Here is a 23,068-nt window from a genome sequence, read left to right on the forward strand (position 1 = left end):
GAGGTCTGTTGTAACATTTGCCACACCATGAGGTAAGCATAAAGATGGTATGAAATGTTAACAGTGTTCAACTACTGTACATACAGATCAAGCTGAATAATTTTGCAATTGTAATTCTAAGATTTAGATTTAAAAGTCAGTTAAGGACTTTTCGAATGTTAATTGGGTTACTATATATAATCTATTTTTCAAATATTATATATATATTAGGGCTGTCAAACGATTAATCGCGATTAATCACATCCAAAATAAAAGTTTGTGTTTACATAATATATGTGTGTGTACTGTGTATAATTATTTTTAATACATAAATACCCACACATGCATGTGTATTTAAGAAATATTTGCATGTATATACTGTATATAGACTGAATGTAGCCTATATATTATGTATATTTTATATAAATATAAACATTTTATATATAAATAACATATTTTTCTTAAATATATACATGTGTGCATTTATATACAAAATAATTACACTCACCGGCCACTTTATTAGGTACACCTGTCCAACTGCTCGTTAACACTTAATTTCTAAGCAGCCAATCACATGGCGGCAACTCAGTGCATTTAGGCATGTAGACATAGTCAAGACAATCTCCTGCAGTTCAAACCGAGCATCAGTATGGGGAAGAAAGGTGATTTGAGTGACTTTGAACGTGGCATGATTGTTGGTGCCAGAAGGGCTGGTCTGAGTATTTCAGAAACTGCTAATCTACTGGGATTTTCACGCACAACCATCTCTAGGGTTTACAGAGAATGGTCCGAAAAATAAAAAACATCCAGTGAGCGGCAGTTCTGTGGGCGGAAATGCCTTGTTGATGCCAGAGGTCAGAGGAGAATGGCCAGACTGGTTCGAGCTGATAGAAGGGCAACAGTGACTGAAATAACCACTCGTTACAACCGAGGTATGCAGCAAAGCATTTGTGAAGCCACAACACGCACAACCTTGAGGCGGATGGGCTACAACAGCAGAAGACTCCACCGGGTACCACTCATCTCCACTACAAATAGGAAAAAGAGGCTACAATTTGCAAGAGCTCACCAAAATTGAACAGTTGAAGACTGGAAAAATGTTGCCTGGTCTGATGAGTCTCGATTTTTTGTTGAGACATTCAGATGTTAGAGTCAGAATTTGGCGTAAACAGAATGAGAACATGGAACCATCATGCCTTGTTACCACTGTGCAGGCTGGTGGTGGTGGTGTAATGGTGTGGGGGATGTTTTCCTGGCACACTTTAGGCCCCTTAGTGCCAATTGGGCATCGTTTAAATGCCACGGCCTACCTGAGCATTGTTTCTGACCATGTCCATCCCTTTATGGCCACCATGTACCCATCCTCTGATGGCTACTTCCACCATGTCACAAAGCTCTAATCATTTCAAATTGGTTTCTTGAACATGACAATGAGTTCACTGTACTAAAATGGCCTCCACAGTCACCAGATCTCAACCCAATAGAGCATCTTTGGGATGTGGTGGAACGGGAGATTCGCATCATGGATGTGCAGCCGACAAATCTGCGGCAACTGTGTGATGCCATCATGTCAATATGGACCAAACTCCCTGAGGAATGCTTCCAGCACCTTGTTGAATCTATGCCACGAAGAATTGAGGCAGTTCTGAAGGCAAAAGGGGGTCCAACCCGTTACTAGCATGGGGTACCTAATAAAGTGGCCGGTGAGTGTATATACAGTACACACACACATATATTATGTAAACACAAACTTTTATTTTGTATATATATATGCATGACAGTTTATGTGTCTTATTTACTGGAATTGAAATTGTATTAAATTAAATAAATGTATCATGTACATATGATATATGCATATGCAATTAATGTACTGTATATATCACACACATATATATATATCAGCCACTCTCTATATATCAAAAAACTTATATAGTACATAAAATAATCATCCTTTTCTTGACTGATGAAATGAACCTCAAAACCTGCCAGCTGCTAGCCATCTATGACATCCCCCAAACTAAAAGAAAATAAAGGACTACAGCATGGACAAATTAAGAGGAATTGCAACTGTTAAAAGTAGTGTCAAAAGTTCATTGTGAGATAGTAAGAAGCCCCCACAGCAAAGAAAGCGGTTCGGGGTCTTTCAGAGGTGAAACTCCCTTTTGTCTTAGAGGTTTATTGAGGAAGATTAGCTAAAGCACATGCACCAAATCCTGAATCGTTCAGACCAATTTGAAGTTGGCTACCATGAGTTTAGCGTGTTGATGCCAGGATGGGTTTCTCAGAAGTGCCTGGTGGTGGTGACACTCTTATAAACATTTCATGCAAGTTAAAGAGGTTATAAAATCACAGCGAGCTCCTGAAAAGCTTTTTACCCTCCCTTCTCATTAAATGGAGAACTATTTACAAGTGTTTGAAGCTTAAAAACAAAATATACCTGGGTATCAAAAGTGAATCTAATTTTATGCCTGAGCACTGGGAGCGTCTGCTGGTGCAAGTGTGAATGGATACATGCTAACGCTGGTTACTTCTCCAAGCACTTACGCCCTAAAGAGCAGAGGAGTTTGGCACACGCTCAGAGAAGCCGCCCCGGCATGCTTTCATCAGCCACACCGACTTTCACTGACAAGCCTGAATTAACAGCCCTGGTGTGTGTGTGTGTGTGTCTGTGTGTGTGTGTGTGTGTGTGTGTGTGTGTGTGTGTGTGTGTGTGTGTGTGTGTGTGTGTGTGTGTGTGTGTGTGTGTGTGTGTGTGTGTGTGTGTGTGTGTGTGTGTGTGTGTGTGTGTGTGTGTGCGTGTGTGTGTGTCCGCATGTATATTTGTGTGTGCGTGCGTGCGTGCGCCGAGCAAAATTCAGAAGAATTTTAAGAAATGGTTCCAAATTCAGTCACAACACGGAATAACTTCATTAGTTTAACATAAGTTTTCAACTAAACATAAATAATTAAACCATTTTGATTAATTATGTCTTTCTTTCCTCGTATGTAGAACACCCATAATAACTAATATTTTTCTAAACTGAATTCAATACGGCCATCAAAAAAGATTTTTTGATTTTACATTGTGTACAGCACCACTACATTTTTCTTAGATAACTTCATAGAAATAAATATTGACAACTTTTGAATCATTAAGAAAACTAGGGAAGTACTGATTTATTAAAAATAATGGTAACACTTTACAATAAGGTTCATTAGTTAACTACCTTAGTTAACATGAATGAACAACTAAGAATGAACAATACTTCTAAAGCATTTGTTAATCTTAGTTAATATTAATTTCAACATTTACTAAAACATTATTAAAATCAAAGGTTGTATTTGTTAACATTAGTTAATGCACTGTGAACTAACATGAACAAACAATGAATAACTGTATTTTTATTAACAAAGATTAATAAATACTGTAACAAATGTTTTGGTCATTGTTAATTCATGTACATTAACTAATCTTAAATAATGAACCTTATTGTAAAGTATAATATAAAATGAAATACTTGTAACTTGTTAGGTTACTACCTATACTTTTCATCATGTCATTTGAATTCAGTAATGGATTACAGTTTGTAAGCAATCTACCCAGCACCAGCACAGCACTTATTAATATCATTTAATGTGTCTGAAAATATTAAAGGGGTGGTATGATGCCCTTTTCACAAGATGCAAAATAAATCTCTGATGTCCCCAGAGTGTGTATGTGAAGTTTTAGCTCAAAATACCCCACAGATATTTTTATATAGCATGTTAAAGTTGTCACTTTTTTTGAGGGTTAGCAAAAACACACCGTTTTGTGTCTTGCCCTTTAAATGCAAATGAGCTGCAGCTTCCGACACAGGGGGCGGAGCTTCAAGAGTGTGTGTGTTAGCAGCTCCGATTACCTCACGCAGACAGAGTATGCTAAAATGTCAGAAACTGTTCTGCCTTTTATGTTTAAAGCGGAGTCAGACAAAGATGGAGAGACTAAGAAGAAGTGACAACATGTAGAATGCAACAGGACATCTCTGAATGGTTAGTTGATGAATTTTTGTTGCTGATGTGGAGTTAACTATCTTCAATTAGCATATTCTGTCAGGATAATCTATAAATCGCTTGTATAGGAACTGTTGTGAGATGCACACAGAGTGACTACAACACCTCTTCCTCATCTCAACATGGACTGTGTGTTCCCGGGGGCGGGGTTTATGTAAATTTTAGGGTTATTGATGTCACTAACCTGGGAGGAAGCTTGTGTAGTTCCTTCCAGCCGTTTGTTGTAGTCCTTAAAAAACGATGTGTTAAATACATTAAAATGCATGTGCGATGCAACCCTGATGCGTGTATATTTGAGATTAAAAACCCTGATCAAGTCAAAATAAAGACCCTCTGTTATTGTTGTTAATAATGGCAAAATTACAATCAATGTGTGTGTATGCACATGAAATGTGTTTGTGTGTGTTTGTCATGTTCTGTACGTTTTTGCAATCTATCCCCAAACAGAAGCATCAATCCAGACTGCTTACAGCCTAAACAAGTGTCATCTGTCACCCTTGTAAACACCCCACCATCTGTGTTCCCCAAAAACACACACACACACACACACACACACACACAGAAATCCTTCAGGTGCTGACTGGATTAGCAGGGGACATCTTCACCAGTAAATTCCCTATGAGGCCCCAAGGTACCTCACGGGGGCCCACACAGACTTACGACAACAAACTCCCTCCTCTACGTGGCAAGCAAAGGAAAGGTCGCGCAGCTCAGCCATCTCTCATCATCTCTTACAGGAAACAGCCCTGACAGAGCAAAAATAATATGGCTAACAGGAATGACTTTCATTTTATAACCAAGAATAGAAGCCGTTCTGAGAGCTGCACAAAACTCTTCGAGGATGTTTCAGTCTGACATTGGATCCGTTAAGTGCCCTAAACAAGAAAAAAAGTCTTTTAACGGATGAGGACTTCAAATTTCCCTTTACAATCACCACCTCTGCCACTACAAATCAGATCTTAATAGTGTTAATGCTGGGCTCTTCTTATTTTACGCCACACTACATTGGATGGCCGCTTCTGAATGAGTATAAAGGCACATTCACACCAAGAAATATTACTACAGCAATTACTATAGTATTAGCGTCTTAAAACTAAAACTTCTGTTAATTGAAATAAAGCTGAAATAAAATAAAATATTAGTTGAAAACTTAAACTTAATAAAAATTTGAAATGTTGTCTTTGTAATGAACTGAAATAAGTTGAAGTTGAAGCACTCAGTTCATAACTGAAAATAATAATAAACAAATGTACTTCAAATGTAAATGTAAAAATGGCCAATTAAAATAAAATGACAAAAGCACAAAGATTTTTACTAAAATGAACATGAAAACTAAAAAATATAAAAATAAAATCAAAATATGAATAAAACTAAAATAACTAAGAGAACATGCTTCGGTGTGGACTTCCATTATCTCAGAATTAGAATGATTATTAAAACTTTACTGTTATATTAGTCCTAAATGCAGCTGCTAGAGTTCTTAACAGGTCAAGAAAATATGATCATATAACACAAATTTGATCATCTCTACACTGGCTACCTGTTAAGATCCGTATCGATTACAAAGTATTGCTACAGACTTATAAGGCCCTAAATGGTTTAGCTCCTCTGTATTTAACTGATCTTCTATCGTGCTACAATCCATCACGCTCTTTAAGATTACAAAACTCTGGACTTTTGGTAGTAACCAAGATCTCTCAGTCCACTAAAGGAGGGATTTCGCATTTGGCTCCTAAACACCGGAATAGCCTTCTTGATAATGTTCAGAGCTAAGACACTCTCCCAGTTTAAATCTAGATTAAAGACACATCTCTTTAGCCAAACATTCACACAATGCATCCCATAACCTTGCACTTTGTGCTTTGAAACAATATGTATTGTAAAAAGAGCTATATTGAATGTTTTTCGTTATAGTTATCAACCTTGGTGTGAACGGCCCTTAAAGGTACAATATGTAGGATTTTTCGCCACCAGGGGTCGCTAACTTCTTACAATAACAAAGGCGTATATCGATGACGCAAAGCATTAAGCGGAATTATGGATCTTGTCATCAAGCTGATGGATCTTTTTATGGATGAGTAAATACAGTGATGTTTTTAACATGACTGTGGTATGAAGCAGGGCGCGATTGCTAATGAGAGACGTATACCAGCGCCACACGCAACGCGAGTCCCGCGGATATAAAGGAATAAGGACATTTCATTCTACTGAACTACACGCAAGTGCTGAATTAACCCTCTGGGGACCAAGGGTTTTTTGGGGCCCTTGGGATGTTTTGACATGCACTGACATTTGTGCTTTTTTCAGTTATTTATAAACATGTTAATGGCAAAGGTGTAAATTCACTCTATATAGCACAAACGGGGCTACCATAATCTGTGAACAACATGTATGTACATGTTTGTATTTTTGAGAGAATATTATTTATGCATGGTTATTGAAAAACTTAAAAATAAAAGTTTCTGAAATAAGGCCACAAAACACATATTGATTATTTCTTCACAAGACTTTTGAAAATTGTATCACATAGTCTAGAATATTTGCTCCAAAACTATGTGAGAATCATCCTGACTACTCATTCAGATTAGTCAATAAAGTCTTTTATAATGTGTATGACGTGTTTAGTGTGAGAAAGCTTTATGCAAGGAGGCGTGATCTCTCATTAATGTATGGAATTTCACACCTGAGAAAGACAAAGACCCTCCCATAATAGCCCTATTAGGTGCTATCAGGCCCCATTACGAGGAGCCTTGCGCAAAGAATGAGGAGATTTAAAAAAGAATGGCTTTTAGATTGTTTGGATTTATTTACAACACAACATAATCCAAAGATACACAACAAAGGACAAAAAAGCACATTAGTAAACACACTGATCTAAATACAGAGGCTTGCACAGTCACACAGCATTGTCCCATTCCTGAAACATAGTACATACCTGTCATTTCCAAGGTGTTTGATTTTTCATTACAGTCTCCTGTGAATGTTGAAGTCAGCAGGACTGATATCAAGAGAAACTATACGGCTGCACGACTTTGGGCATGCATTGTAGATTTTTCTGGTTAAAATAGCTTTTTAATTATAGGCTATATATATATATATATATACACACACACACTGCTTAGAATTTGAAGAGAACACACCCATGCCAAAGTTGACTAAAAAGAGGAATAAAAAAATCTTAATGCCTTAATTAAAAAATTAGGTAAACTCTATCCTTTAGGGACGTCAATAATGTCCCTGAATTCTTTGTGAATGAATAATGTATCGCAAATAATTAAATGTTCTTCTTTAAAATACAGGGTGCATACGTCTGGACACTTCTATCCCCAGAAACTCCTAACAAAAGCTGATGTCTTTATTTTGAAGCTTATTTGAAGCTTATTTGATTTGAAAAACTTTATCCAAAACTAGTCAACGAAATTTTGTCTTTTATTTCGTCTGTAACAGTGCGTATCTGTGCGTTCATTCATTCATTTACACACACACACAGAGCGAAACATGATTCACAGTATGCTATTTTTCCGTTTACAGACACTAACGTTATTCTATATCGCGATTAGAACAAAGCACAGCCATAAAACACTTACAGTTCTCAGCTGAATCTGTTGCTCCTCCTCGAAGTGAAAATAAACCAGCACTTCTGTATTAAATGTCCCAGGATTATTCCTCATAGCCGCGCAAGACGAATCTTAATCTGACTAAAAATATAGTGCGTTTACAGCATTTGCCTGGGGCCGTTTATCTATTTTGCAAATGGCCTCAACACATTATCTTATGAATAGCGCGCTCTGCGAGTGGGTGTGAACAAATTAACGATAATGAGCTGAGACAGGAGAAACTGTACTTCTCTTTAGTTTTTGACAGATTACATTGCAGGAGAATATTTGTTTTAAATGTGAATTGTTGTATTTAAAAGTAGAAATTTAAAGCGTTCTTTAGACGTATGTTTCATGTTTGTGTGATAAGTATTAGCGGAGTTTCCGTTAATTTTCCAGACATGTTTCAGAAAGATTTTTGCGGAGACAGAGTGAGCTGAAAGCGCACCCTGTTTATTTTATTTATTTAAAAAAAACACACAAGGTTTTGATGTTAATGTGAGTGTACACAAAAAAAGAAGACCCTCTATAGTTTATAATCATGTATTGATTTTATTTATATGACCATAAATGACGGAGTATTTTAAGTCTATGTTGCTGCTATGTGAAAAAAAAAACAGCAAAACGCGCGGGCGCGTTCTTGGTCCCCAGAGGGTTAATACTCACACAGGTCAGTTTATTAGACGAATTAAGCTTGAGGTAACAAAGCGCTGTTTCACTTGCTCTAACAGTTACACTATCACACTAAAGATGTTGATCTTCGTTTTAGTCTTCTTCTTGTCTCAAAGTCTGCTTGCCATGGTCCAAAATGTTTGAACAAAACAACAACAGCGTGAGCGTCCTGCTAAGCGTAACCCAGTTGTCCACGTCTGTCGCCATGGTTACTATGGCAGTACGAGCGGAAACCGAGGGTAACGCGGATATGACGCCATTGACTGGCGACTCCTCACCCCTGCTGACACGCCCCGCTTCCTTGGTTAAAATCGCAATTTTCTCACGATTTACAAATAGTTGGGAATATTGGGGATATTGTAAGTAATCAACTAAACAAAATATATAACATTGGCCAATAGTGTTTTTTGGATATTTTATTGCAAAAATCCTACATATTGTACCTTTAACTCTTGCCGTAATTTAACCTGGTTTTGATTCAACTTAAATTTCAGGCAGCATGTGAGTAACCGTACTGGGTTTCGTTCAACTTAGCGCCACACACAAGCTCATTACTAAAGGCTCAGCGCACTTCCACTGGCATTCACAAGAGCAGGCACAGGTGTGCTTGTTTTCATGTGCCAGAAGATGTTTCATCAGGCACTCTAATAGGGAACTGTAGATACATTGTCTCAGCAGGGCATAAGTGCCAAATAAGTAAAGAACTAAGTTGACGGCAGCGCCGTTAGTTCTAACATCAAAGATTGGAAGTAAAAGGCTCCGCTTTGACCGAAGGAATGTGGCGACGCCATCAGGGTGAGTATCCTCAATAATGTGGAGAAAACTCCAGCTGGTCTCTGGGTTAATGGCAGCAGGCCAGTGCCTTTTCTCAGACCGGACTAACCCTAAATAAGCTTTCGACTTTTAGTACTCGATGCCAAGGATCAGTACAGTCAGAGGAAGAGTTAATCCTGGATCATAACTTCCAGAAAGGGCGCTTCTCTTTAAAACAGGGCCAGGTTAACATCTGGTCACTCTAGCATTCCTCAGCTCTGATGTCAGAGAGACAATGAAGATTCGGCATTTACCCTGAGCAATGTGAGCACGAGTTGGCAAAAGCATCCTGACTCTAAATCATTCTGAAAAAGCGGCAACAAGAATTTGAGTCACATACCCCTTTTAAGACAAACATAATGTCCCTGACTTCACATAAATGCTTTTAGAGCCTTTTTTTATGACAATCAGTTACCATTGGCAGAAACCTTAGAAGTGTAGTGTCATAAATGAATCCCGCCAGCTGCAAAATTCTTGTGACTTATCTTATAAAACAACTTTTTTTCTCATAGCACACTTCAAATTTAGAACTCTCTAATATATATATATATATATATATGCACATATACTATATACACTGTGTGTGTGTGTGTGTGTGTGTGTATACACATACATACATACAGTCATGTCAAGAAAAAAAGGACACCCTATTGAATTCTATGGTTTTATGTACTAGGAGAACATAATAAAAAATCAACTGGTCCTTGGCAGATCTTAAAATTAAGTGAATACAACCTCAGATGAACAACAACACATGACATATTACACCTTGTCATTATATATTTAATAAAAACTAGGGCAAAATGGAAAAGCCATGGGTGACAAGCTAAGTACAACCTTACTGTTAGCATATGAATTAAGAGGGTAAGTAGCAGTCAGGCGCTGCTCATCAAATGCCTTTCTTTGATTAACTGATCATCAGCAAATGTGATCACCTCTATAAAAGCAGAAGCTTTGGCAGTTTACTGGCCTGGAGCAGGTGTGTGTCAACACAATCCCAAGGAGGAAAGACATCAGCAATGACCTTAGAGAAGCAATTATTGCTGCCATCAATCTAAAAAGGGTTATATGGCCATTTTCCAACAATTTGAAGTCCATTATTCTACAGTGAGTAAGATTATTCACAAGTGGCCAATCTTACCCAGGAGTGGACGTCCCAGCAAATTCACCCCAAGGTCAGACATAGAAACTTCATAGAAACTGCAAAAACTACACCTTAGACTCTACAGGCCTCTGTTAACATGTTAAATGTTAAAGTTCATGAAAATACAATTAGAAAAAGACGCGACAAGTATGGCATGTTTGGAAGGGGGTCTCTAAAAAGAACATGGCAGAACGGCTTAGGTTTGCAAAGTTGCATCTGAACAAACCTCAAGGGCCCTATTTTAACGATCTGAAACGCAAGTGTCAAAGCGCAAAGCGCAAGTAACTTTGTGGGCGGATCCCGGCGCTGTTGCTATTTTCCCGGTGGGATAAATGCCTCTTGCGCCTGGCGCAAATCTAAAAGGGGTTGGTCTGAAGTAGCTTCATTATTCATAGGTGTGGTTTGGGCGTAACGTGAAATAAACCAATCAGAGCGTCATCTCACATTCCCTTTAAGAGCAGGCGCGCTTGTTCTAAAGCGGATTCCTATTATAACGGCGGATTTGCCAGGCGCGCGCCAGGAGCGGTTCACAGCCGAGGAGAGCAACGTTCTCGTCAGGGCCGTAAAACACAGAGAAGTGACATTGGGGATGGAGAAACCCACCCAAATTAACTTCTGTTAAACAGGCGTATGATAATTTGGGTAAATGTGTAAGCTACATGTATGCTTTTATAATAAATTGTCTATCTATCTATCTATCTATCTATCTATCTATCTATCTATCTATCTATCTATCGTAATAATGTATGATTTGCAAAAATGAAAACTGCTGCTTAGATGAGAGAATCAAAGTGTATGCGCGTTGTGCACACGCTACATTGATTATGGCCAAGCATGCGCCCTTAAAATAGCATAATGAACAACGCGCAACGCGCCACTGACTTTAGACTAGTTTTTTTCTGGTCAGTGGCGCATTTGTTTTATAGAACAGCAAAATAGCATGAGGGAAAGTTTGCGCCGGAACACGCCTCCTCTTTGCGCTGAACCGCCCCGGGGAGCGCAAGTGTATTTCTTAGTTAACCGACGTGTGTCTGTGGAGGGAAAAGCCCGCTTTGCGCGGGTGCAAAATAGGAATGATACATGCGTCAGTGTACAAAGTTATTTGCGCCGAGTGCAAGATAGGGCCCCAAGACTTCTGGAACAATGTCCTTTGAACAAGATGAGACCAAATTGGAGATGTTCGGCCATAATGCACAGCGCCAAGTTACGTGAAAACTAAACACAGCATATCAACACAAACACCTCATACCAACTGTTAAGCATGGTGGTGGAGGGTTGGATGATTTTTAGCTTGTTTTGCAGGACCTGGGTAGCTTGCAGTCATTGAGTTGACCATGAACTCTTCGGCATTTGAAAGTATTCTAGAGTCAAATGTCAGGCTGTCTGTCTGACAGCTAAAGCTTGACTGAAATTGGGTCATGCAACAGAACAATCCCAAGCACACCAGCAAATCTACAACAGAATGGCTGAAAAAGAAAAGAATCGAGGTGTTGCACTGGCCCAGTCAGAACCGACTGAAATGAAGTGGCGGGAACTTAAGAGAGCTGTGCATAAACAAATGCCCACAAACCTTAATGAACTGAAGCAACGTTGTAAAGAAGAGCAGGCCAAAATTCCTCCAGAATGATGCAAGACATGATGCAGATGATGATAAATTCATACAGAAGACAATTCCTTAAACTGATTACTGCTCAAAGTGGCTCTACAATCAATTAAATCATAGATTGTACCCATAGCTTTTCCATTTTGGCTTTATTTTTGTTAAATAAATAATGACATGGTGTAATGTCATTTGTTGTTGTTCATCTGAGGTTGTATTTACCTAATTTTAAGACCTGCAAGCGACCAGATGATTTTTATTATGTTCTGATACGTAAAACCATAAAATTTTACGGGGGTGTCCTTCCTTTTCACATGACTATATTTATATATATAAATACAACACTATACTGTATATATATATATATATATATATATATATATATATACAGTCATGTGAAAAAGGAAGGACACCCTGTAAAATTTGTATTCATCAAAGAAGAATCTGAAGAATCATGTCACTGAAGAAGACTGGAGTAATGACTGATAAAGATTCTATTTATTCCATCACAAAAATAAAGTATATTTTTAAATGTATTCAAATAGAAAACAGTTATAAATTGTAATAATATTTAAAAATGTTAGTGTTTTTTCACCGTATTTTTGTAAATAAATGCAGAATTGGTGAGCATAACATGTCTATCAAAACAAAAAATCTTACCGACCTCAAACTTTTGAACACTAGTGTATATACTTAAAAACAAATTTGTATTTAAGTTTCAAAACCTGCTTCATTTCGAGACTGAAACTACTGAAAGTCATTAAAACTTGTAGTTTAGTAAATGAGTCAGATGTTGTTTCAGTAGCCGTTCTAACTGATTCAGAGAATACATTAAGTAATGAATCCTTTTTGAGTGGTCAATTACTTGTGAATTGGCTCATGGGACATTTGATTCACACTGCAAACTCAGTCAAAACTCAGACATTTATAATTTTTGCCTAGTGTGGTGCTGGATTTTCAGTGGCGGAGAACAGAGTGTGTATATAGCCAGAGCCTTTAGTAGGGATGTGTGGTGATGGTTCTGGTGACAACATCATCCACCCACATGCTGATTGTAGCCCATGATGGATAATACATATTCATCAGTGTAATCTCAGCATGTTGCAGTCTCTTTGAACATATTCCAATCAGTGTGAACAAAACTGGCCTGCAGGGTTGAGCTTGCTCCCTATGGCCATACTTTGATGTTCTTGGTGACTGTTTTTCTCGTACCAGAAGCGGTTGGTATGCAGGGATTAATAGAACAGAGATGTGGCTTATTCTTGGGAACAAAACCTACAGGCTATCACCTACCCAAAGGCCATGATTCTGCAACATTATTCAATGAATTTAGTCCACAACATCAAAATAAAATGATGTTCTTCACATCAGACAAAAATGGTTCTTTTAAGAACTGTTCACTGATACCCCTTTTCCACCAAAGCATTTTGAGAGCCGGTTCCTACTCGCGAACCAGTTCTTTGTGTTTCGACAGCCAAAGAACCGGTTCTCGGCCAGGAAAATTGGTTCCAAAGCGGCACCAACTCTTTGCTGGACTAGAACCGTTCTTTTACCACGTCATGCTTACGTCGGGGGCTGGCGGCGGGGTTATTGTGACCAACAACACGACGGGAATGGGAAAGCTAAGACGTATGGCGACGTACACAGTGATGTAACGACGTCGTTCGCTGGGCTCTTTAGTCAGTGGAAAAACAAACAGGTTCTGAGAAGGTTCGCAAGTTGAACCAACTTTGAACCAGCACCAGTTCCGAACCAGTTCTTTTTTGGTGGAAACGAGGTAAGAAAGGTTCTTTGGGGAACCCCAAAATGGTTATTCTATGGCAGGGGTGTCCAATCCTATTCCTGGAGATCTACCTCCCTGTAAAGTTCAGCTTCAACCCTAATCAAATGCAACTGAACCAGCTAATTAAGATCTTCAGGAGCAGTTGATAATTACCCAGACAGCAGCATAGGGTCTGCCCAGATCCGGCCCACATCTGGTACGTGTGGATCCACACGTACCAGATATGGGTCGGATCTGGGCCGACACTATGTTGCTGTCTGGGTACAGACAGTTGTGCTGGAACTCAATATGTCCACTGTGTTACCGATGCCAATCTATGTCTGCGAGATCTGGAAAAACATAGTGAGAATTATCCACAAGCTGGATGCATTCCACCAGCAGTGTCTCAGATGCATTCTCCGCATCACGTACCATAACCGCGTTACTAACAAAGAGATTCTGCACAGGGCTAAAACCCACAGACTTTCCGCCGTTGTGTCTGAGAGCCACATCAAAGTGGCAGGTCACATTCTGCGGCGATCGGAATAACGCCAAGTAAAAATTGCACTGACATGGATACCGCCCAATGGATGCCGTAGGCGAGGAAGGCAAAAGAAGGCTTGGCAAAGAACATTCAAAGAGGTGTTAAAGCGAGAATTATTATTTTTTTGCAAAGTGAGTGATACTCAATAAAGTCAGCTTCCACACCATTAAAACAACAATTACGATATTATCGCATACGGTACACACCTCTAGTACCAGACATCCTTAGTTGGACTGTCATTAGTCTTACAGTAAGATGGTCCTTTTTTGGCTTGTTCCAGCTGTCTGTTGATCTTTGTTATTTTCTGAAGGCACTTTAATAAGCAAGAGCTCAAGAGGATGGAAGTGCATGTCATGGTAACACTTTTATCAACCTGACATCTGTGACATATGTGCTCACAGCATGCCAGCAAGTGTTACTGAGTAACTAAGGTAAAGCTTGGCAGTTGCCAAACACTCATTCACGTATCTAAACTTACATACTTACAAGGCAATTACACACACACAACTTGCTTCCTAAAGCAATTAGAAGGCACTTGATGGCATGAGCTGCACACCGAGATGTGTAAACAAGAGCACTGGGGGAGGGACCAACTTTTTGAGCACCAATCAAATATAACCATTCATTTTTAGACACATCAATCCATTTGTGGACTAAGTTGAACATTAGTAAGTCTGCAAAAAAACACCAGAGTGAGCCATTGACTCCACAACCAGCTAATAATCTAGCTTGAGATAGTGATGGCTTATGTGCTCTGCTGAGGTTATGAAAAGCCAATAAAAAGAGGTTATAGGACAATAACCCTTAAGTCAACAGTTACCTCCAGCATTGATGACCACCCCATGAGCCGTGTATGCAGAGGTAGGGTGACGTGTTCAGGGAAAATCCTGTTGAGGAATTCTGAGAGTGGTCTGGCTGACCTTGAGAATAGGAGTTGGGTAAAAGTGAGGATCTGCTAACAGCTGTTCCTGATCTATTTGAGTACCTGGGCATTGTACAGAATTCTATAGTATAGGACATTTCTTTTGAAGTGACACAGGCTAGTAAGCTGCCTTAATGAGAAGCCTTTTTAAGACATCATAGGTACACCCGAAATGTGAAGGCTGTAACAAAATGTAATCAACATTTTCTAAGCAACATCTTCATTGGCAGCAGAAAAGGCAAAAAATAGTAGAGGGAACATGATAACGGTTAAAATTATTATGAATTATTAGTATAAATAATTCAGTACCAAAAGGAATCAATAAATAGTTATAGTTCATTATGATTGTAAATCATTGCAAATCCAATTTTAAAATTTTCAATGAAACAAAGTCTCAGTTTTCAAAAGAAAAAGTCAATTATATCGCAAATTGTCTTTACAAATGTTAAATCAGTTAGCTTTAAATCTGAACATGTTAATGTAATTGAAGTCTCTTATGCCCATCACAAAGGCTGCATTTACGTGATTAAAATACAGTAAAACTGTAATATCGTGGAATATTATCGCAAATTAAAATAACTATTTTCTATTTTAATATATTTAAAACCTAATTTATGTTTGCAATAACAAAGCTGAATTTTCAGCATCATTACGCCAGTCTTCAGTGTCACATGATCCTTCAGAAATCATTCAAATATGCTGATTTCTTTTTAAAAAATAAATTGTAAAAATCTTTTGAACGGTAGTGCATATCCATTATATTTTTTACTTAATCTAGGTTTAAATAAATGTCCTAATTATACTTTTTAAAATCACTAGTGAATTGAGTCTGCCGAACGCTATTTCTTTGTAATTATTTGGAAAAAAATTATAATAATAATAAATAAAAATACTAGCAATTTCAGTGTGAAAATTTCTAAAGGATGTTATGTTTAAAATTGGTCACTTATAAGGTCCAGGAATCAAGCAAAGCAGTCTAGGTTTTGGAACAGAGCAATAATCTTTTCACCAAAACAATAAAACAAAACAAAACAAAAATTAGCACACATTGGCCTGTTGAGGCAAAGTCTCTACAATTGAGATATATTTATGAGGGTACAAACTGTACACATTGTTGCCACATTTCACAGTTAATCACGATAAAATATTTCCATTTCTGAAATATGTCTGAGTCTGGAAGCAGCCCAAGATAATTCTTCCACTGTTATATTTACTCTAGTCTGTGACCCCACATCGTCTGCTCTTAACCTCCTTAACTGTTAACGGTTCTTATCATCCTCCCCTACAAGCACCAACACTGCCACATTTGACTCCAGCCCGGCTCGGCACTGACCAAACCTCTTCTGTTTCTAATCACACCCCTTAACACGTCAGCTTAACGCCACTCCACCTCGGCTAACTCTTAACCCTGCCTCCTCCATCTCTAATACCAACAAAAAAGTCCCCATCCTGATTCCACAGCATCTGCCTGTGGGAAAAGTCCAGCCTTGGCTCAGCAGGAAGCCCAGGATTTACCGCTAAGCATTTAATGGTCCTAAAATCCATAACTCACGCTTGTCCATACCACCCAAAATAAAGAGGGGGGTTGAGAGGCTGAAAATATAGTCCCCTTTCCAACTTTATTATGCTCAAAGTCAACATGAAACTGCATTTGCAACCTGTTTTATTAACTTCCTTCCTTTTATTAACCTTTTTTTTTTTACTTCCTTATAAGTGAAAGAATATTCAACAAGAAAACAATGTAGGTGGGACTTGCATGGCCTTTTTTTTTGTTGTTGCTATAATAATTATTGCTGTAAGACTGTGCATGTAAATGCATTCATTAGCAGACGGGGAACCTTTTGAAAGCCAGTAATTTTCCTGCCGTTTTTTGCCTTTTAATGATGGTAGTGGTGCAGAAATTACATGTGTCAAAAAAAAAAGTTAGTAAATATCATGCTAATAGAGAATTTCAGTGATGGCGTATTTTTGTAGGCGAACCCAGAAGTTTGCATCACTCTATTTCCCTCTATAAAAACCCAATAGCATATTTACATGGCTTTTGGATTATTGATTATAATAAGCTCTGTGAACAACAAAAGTGTATGATTTTTTGCATGTTTTGTTCATCATGATACTCTTCACAAATGAACACATCTTTTATGAATTTTAAAATCTAAATACAATCAGAAGTAAAAAGCTAAAGTTAGGGTATAAATGAACTACACCAAGGTTGCACGATAATTTTGCCATAATTTATTTCGTTTTAAGGGGGTAAATGGTCCTTATAAACCTTCATTGTCGTGACAATAGAATTCTATCACATTCTTTTGGCCGTTTTTGAGATTTTGGCCTGGAAATCGTCAACTCAATCTGGCAACACTGTTCAGGTTTTGGTCTATAAAAATACGTCATCTCTGCAGCACTATAGTTTTTAGAAATTGTAAATCTGAATTAAAATTTCTTATTGAACTGAACTGTCTCTACTTGGTTTCAGAAGCTTAGCTTAGCTCAACATACACATATGTGCATTTCATTGCAAATCTATTTGATAAAAAAACCCTCTGGTAAAAACATAAATGTAAATCATCCACTCAAACAGGATCATTTGAACACTAAAAATCCAGTATGAAGACTATCAGCTTGTTTGCTATCGTTATGACTCAAGCCCCCGAGGAGAAGAACTTGTTATAAAATATAATTTAAATGATTCCCAGCCATTCTGAACAGTCATGATCTCGACCTCGTCCACAATTAAATTTCAGCACAAGCTAACAGATTCCATGAGGTCGAAAAACAATGAGGTGAATTGTTTGCTGGATATCTTCCATATGCAAATCCAAAAGCCGCCTGAGGCGCTTCAATGCAGAGATTGAAATACTTACTTAGAATGATAAACAGTAAAGGTGAGAGAAAACACAGTTTAATGTATTTACGAGGCATGCCTCCTTCAGGAAGTGCCTCGTGCTGGTTAAGCATTCCACATGACTGAATAAAACACTGAAGTGTAGCGACGCAAATAAACAGCATGCTACAGGACAACTTTACATACAGAAACTAAGACCTTAAGAGCAAGAAATATAAAATGATATGGTGTCAGGGATCTAAGAATGATCTAAAAATTGGCTTAAGTCAAAAATCGTATCAGCCCCAAGGTAATCGTCAAGTCAAGTCAAGTCATCTTCATTTATATAGCGCTTTTAACAATGGAGATTGTTTCAAAGCAGCTTTACAGAGATAAACATACAATTTACGGTAACAGAGATTAATCGTGCCCCAAAGTCAATGTTACATTGTTCTGATAGCAACAGAGTCACAATATTTACAATTTTTCATGGAATTATCCAACAAAATGGCTTACTAATAGAGAACTATGCAAATTAAACACGACACAAATACAAAATGATTTCGCAGAAAATGGGATGGAAAACGTAAACATTTCTAAAAGGGCATGCCCCTAACAAGTTGGGGGAAAGTGAAATAAAATAAGTTGAAGGTGAAGTAATAAACTGACTAGAAATAAAAACTAGATAGAAATATTAACATATTATTTAATGGACCAGAGCTAACATGGAACTAGTCTCAGCCTCAGACGTCACGCCCACGGAACGTTGGCTTAACGTCTGATGCATATGGTCAGTGGCGTAACTATCGGTAAGCAGGGTACGCGGTTGCTTACGGGCCCGGACCAATCAGGGGCCCGCTTGACTGGAAGATATTGATTGACAGCCGGGGCCCCCTATCGCATATTACTACTTTTAGTTTGATCGCATTTAACTTTATCACGATTTTGTTTTAAATAAATAATGACAACAACATATTTTACAGATCATTAAATACATGTGTGAAACGAACAATCATGGATTTTGGTGTAATTTGTTTTGAGCTGGGACTGGGGAATCCCCGGGTCGGCTGTTTAACGTTACACGCGCGCGCCACTTCATGCGTTTACTCAGATCGGATAGCTACTGATTTATCAAAACGATTCCATTTAGAGCTGGTCACATAAATGTGTTTTTGCAAAACAGATATAAATCCGATCTTCAATTTCCGCGCTATATGCAGATTTAATAGAGTTCACGTCACCGAAAGCAACAGATAAGCTGCATTTTATTGATCATCAGCTAAAATTTCTAAATCGAAGACCGCAATTAGAGAGAGCGGCAACAGTACTGGTAAGATCATTTCGTTTCTTTACTTTTAATGAAGATGATTGTGTGTTAAGCGAGCGTCTGCGACTTACTTTCACTTTGATTTGCGATAGTTTGTGCGTTGGCTTGATGAAGAGATGCTCATCTGCGGTGATGCGTGTTGTTGCAGAAGCGTCGTCATTTCTGACTATGACATATAGCCTATAACACGCTCTCACACGTTTATTTTTTTTAGCATTTTTAGAGGAGTAAAATTGACATATGTGGTTTCAACAACCAGATGCATTTACACTTGTCCAGTGTCGTCTGGAATGCGGCCCAGACCTCCTCCTGAAGTGGTTTGAGCGACCGGATTCAAATCCGTCTCGAATGCGTTTCGAAATTTACACCTGGTCTTTTCACGATCGGATAGCTATACGATCACAGAAAAAGCATGAAGTGGCCAGGTGTAAACAGTTCCTTGCGTATTGCATGCAAAAGCCTACTCGTGGACATTGCGTCATCACGTGTTGTAGTAGGGGGCCCGCCTTGATAATCCTGCATAAGGGCCCGGTGTTGGCTCGTTACGCCACTGCATATGGTACACTTAACTGGAAACACTTCAAAAATGTCGAAGTCGTCATCTGATTGGTTGAATTTTAACGGATTTCCGAGGGGCGCAAGTGTCGCGTTTATTTTCGGTCCGCCGGGAAACAAAGCGCAGACGTGTGATTGCGGAAGAAAAACTGTTGTGTTTACATGAGTGAATGAGCATTTATCAAGATCAGCTAAACGTAGGATTCTCAAAAGTATGCGAGGTTCACGGCATAGACTCTTGAAGTTTTCTTCTCCTTCTTTGATTTTCTATGCTGACTGACTTGTTGCACGCACGCCGGTCTGTTGTTGTGGGGACACTTCCACGCCCCGAAACGTGACGCTGAACGAAACGAACTGTAATTGGTTGTTTGACATGTCGGTCAAACGGCCTTATGGGCGGGCCTTGGCCAAAGAAAGCTGCTATGAATTCCAGACCTTCAGCCGTCAGTCTGAAGGTCTGGCTACGCGAGACTAACATGGAACTAACAAAGATTAAGATATACAAATTGCGTTAAGAAAAATGAATAAAATACTGTAACAAATGTATTGCTCATTGTTATATAAAACTTTAAATGAACAAAAACACACCAAAAAAATGCTAAAACGTAAACTAAAAATAATACAAACTGAAAAAATACAAATAAAAGCGAACTCAAAATATGAAAAAATATGATAATATTATATGAAAAATTATACTAAAGTAATACTGGGATTTGGTACACTTGGTCTTAAACCAGTTATCTTGCCTTTAAACAAGAAAGGATCTGGTGGCAGTCAGATATATCACAGTCCTTTCAACAACTAGAGATTTGTGAAATGAGGCAGAACCAAAGATCTCAGCCACAATCAGCATTCACGTAGGCTTAAATCTAAGATGATTACATTTCAGACGTTTAATTTGAAATCCCTCCCCCCTAAATGACATTTTTAAAATCATTTACTCACCCTGATATTCCAATCTCATATTACTTTCATTATTCTTTAAACCTCAAAATGAGATGCAAGACAAAATATCCGATCTGCTCTTTTTGAGACAGCGAAATTTGATGGTGATTTATACTTCTCCAATGATAATAAACAACATTAAAAGTCATATAAAATATACTAAACATTAAAATCATTAAAGTAGCATTGTGCACTGTATTCCAAATCTCATTCATGTTTGTGTTCAATTTCAAAATAGTGCCTCTTTAGATGCACACGCGTCATTATTTCTTGTGTGTCGTGATCAATCATGTCACACTCTTAAAAATAAAAGTTCTTTGTTGGAAAAAAAACACTTTTGGAACTTTTATTTTTAAAAATGCACAGCAATAAAAATAAAAAAAATGACTAGAGAGGACAATTATCAGTGAACCACAACTGGAAGCTATCATACGATTTCAGAATCTTAAAGTCCCCCTGTGGTGAAAATCAAGCTTTTAATGTTGTTTGTATGTCTATGTGGTGTTTTTAATATGCTTTATGATGAATCATGTGTAAATTCATAAGTCAGCACCATTGCTGAGTATTGTCTCCTTAAAACTGCAGTGAACCAAAGACCGTCTCAAAAACGAGGTTTGAAATCGCTGGTGTTTCTGACGTCACAAACTACCTTATAACCAATCACGTCAACATGTGATCGTCAACGAGTGGATCTCTGACCTGGTGTGAGTGAGTGGAGGTGGGGCTATTTTGCATATTCATAGAACTGCGTATAATAAATTAAGCAAGGGTGTTGAGTTACAACTTACATTCAAGCTATTTTAAGGCATGACGAATTTTTTTCAAGGAAAAATCTTTTACATATGTCATTTTGGTGATGAAAGATGAGTTTTAAGGGATAAAATGATTTCATGATACTTGCATGGAACTTTTATGTCCTTTTTGGAGCTTGATGGTATAAATCATTCGTTTCTGCTAAACATTAATGGAAGAACGAAAATAATACAGGGCTTGAAACGGCATGGAACCGAGTCAATGATGATACAATTGTAATTTTTGGGTGAACTATTCCTTTAAGGTCATGTACTAAGCATAATGCCACTCTCTCTATCAAAAGCTGACTGGGCCCATTAATGGCTCATGAAATATGTGCCAGGGCTTAGTGTCAAGAGCCAATTTGCCATGTCAGAGAGTGAGAGAGAGTGAGAGAGGGTCCCATCCAAAAGATTAGCAGCGCAGAGGGTGCAAAAAGCCAAGGCAGTGAGTCTGTTTACAGCTAGTCAGAGTGAATGGCCACACAGTAACTGTGGATGAATGAGCCTTTCAGTTCTAACTTGACCCACCGAATATTGAGAGAGAGAGAGAGAGAGAGAGAGAGAGAGAGAGAGAGAGAGAGAGAGAGAGAGAGAGAGAGAGAGAGAGAGAGAGAGAGAGAGAGAGAGAGAGAGAGAGAGAGAGAGAGAGAGAGAGAGAGACAGAGACAGAGAGAGAGAGAGAATTCATGACGAGCAGTATATGTCAAAACATACGGATAAGAGCTCTTTTACCCTTTCAAATTACTGATGTCAAGGCTCAGACAGAATCTGCAGTTTCTTTTGCATTTTCAGCACGTTTATGGGACTGGTTGAAAGAGGCGGTTTCAAACCACATTTGGTTCACTGCAGTTTTAAGGAGAAAATATTCAGCAATGGTGTTGACTGATGAATTTGCACATGGTTTTTCTTAAAGCATATTGAAAACACCGCACAGACTTGGGGGTCTTTAAACCCGACAGTTTTCACCTGTTGTGCTATACAATAACAAGACATGATGACTATCCACAAACTGCTTTCTTACATGGATCAAACCACACCTACAGGAATTACATCCAGTTTTACATCATGCATGAGCTTAAAGATGTATATTTGGGATTCGATCATTTATTGCAGAACGATTATCCTGCACTCTGAGTTTGACTGTCTCTGAGTAACATGTGCTGCACTGATTTAAGTGTTTATCTGTAAAACTGTAATTAAAAGCAGCTGTGTATTTATGGCCCTGCATGGACCAATAAATCAAAACATTAACACCCTTTGAACCATCAGTTGATATTGTGAAGCTATAGAACACATGAAAGCTTAATAAAACCATAGGATTTGTGCCTCATCAATCGTCTTCTGCAGCAAAAATGTGTTTAAAATATCAATGTCAAGATCGATTTGAGTACCTCAAAATTCTATTATTTTTTGCTACCTAGAAACCTTGTAAAGTCACCCTTCCATGACACTACGTGCAACACTTTTTAGTTTTCATATGGATGTCAAATATATAACCTGCCATTTTTTGGCGGGTGTAAATATTTTGTGGGACCCTATCGCCTTCTTGTTCATCCATAAAG

At 38.2% G+C, this 23,068-nt stretch overlaps 1 protein-coding gene across 1 annotated transcript in view; it reads right to left on the reverse strand.

Annotated features, from left to right (window-relative positions):
* Nucleotides 1–23,068, reverse strand: part of adamtsl3 (ADAMTS-like 3) — a 180,353-nt gene that overhangs the window by 151,864 nt on the left and 5,421 nt on the right. The window lies entirely within an intron of this gene.

Source organism: Rhinichthys klamathensis, unplaced genomic scaffold, assembly GCF_029890125.1.
Source record: "Rhinichthys klamathensis goyatoka isolate OS25496 unplaced genomic scaffold, OSU_Roscu_1.1 h1tg000165l_1, whole genome shotgun sequence".
NCBI classification, from domain to species: domain Eukaryota; kingdom Metazoa; phylum Chordata; class Actinopteri; order Cypriniformes; family Leuciscidae; genus Rhinichthys; species Rhinichthys klamathensis.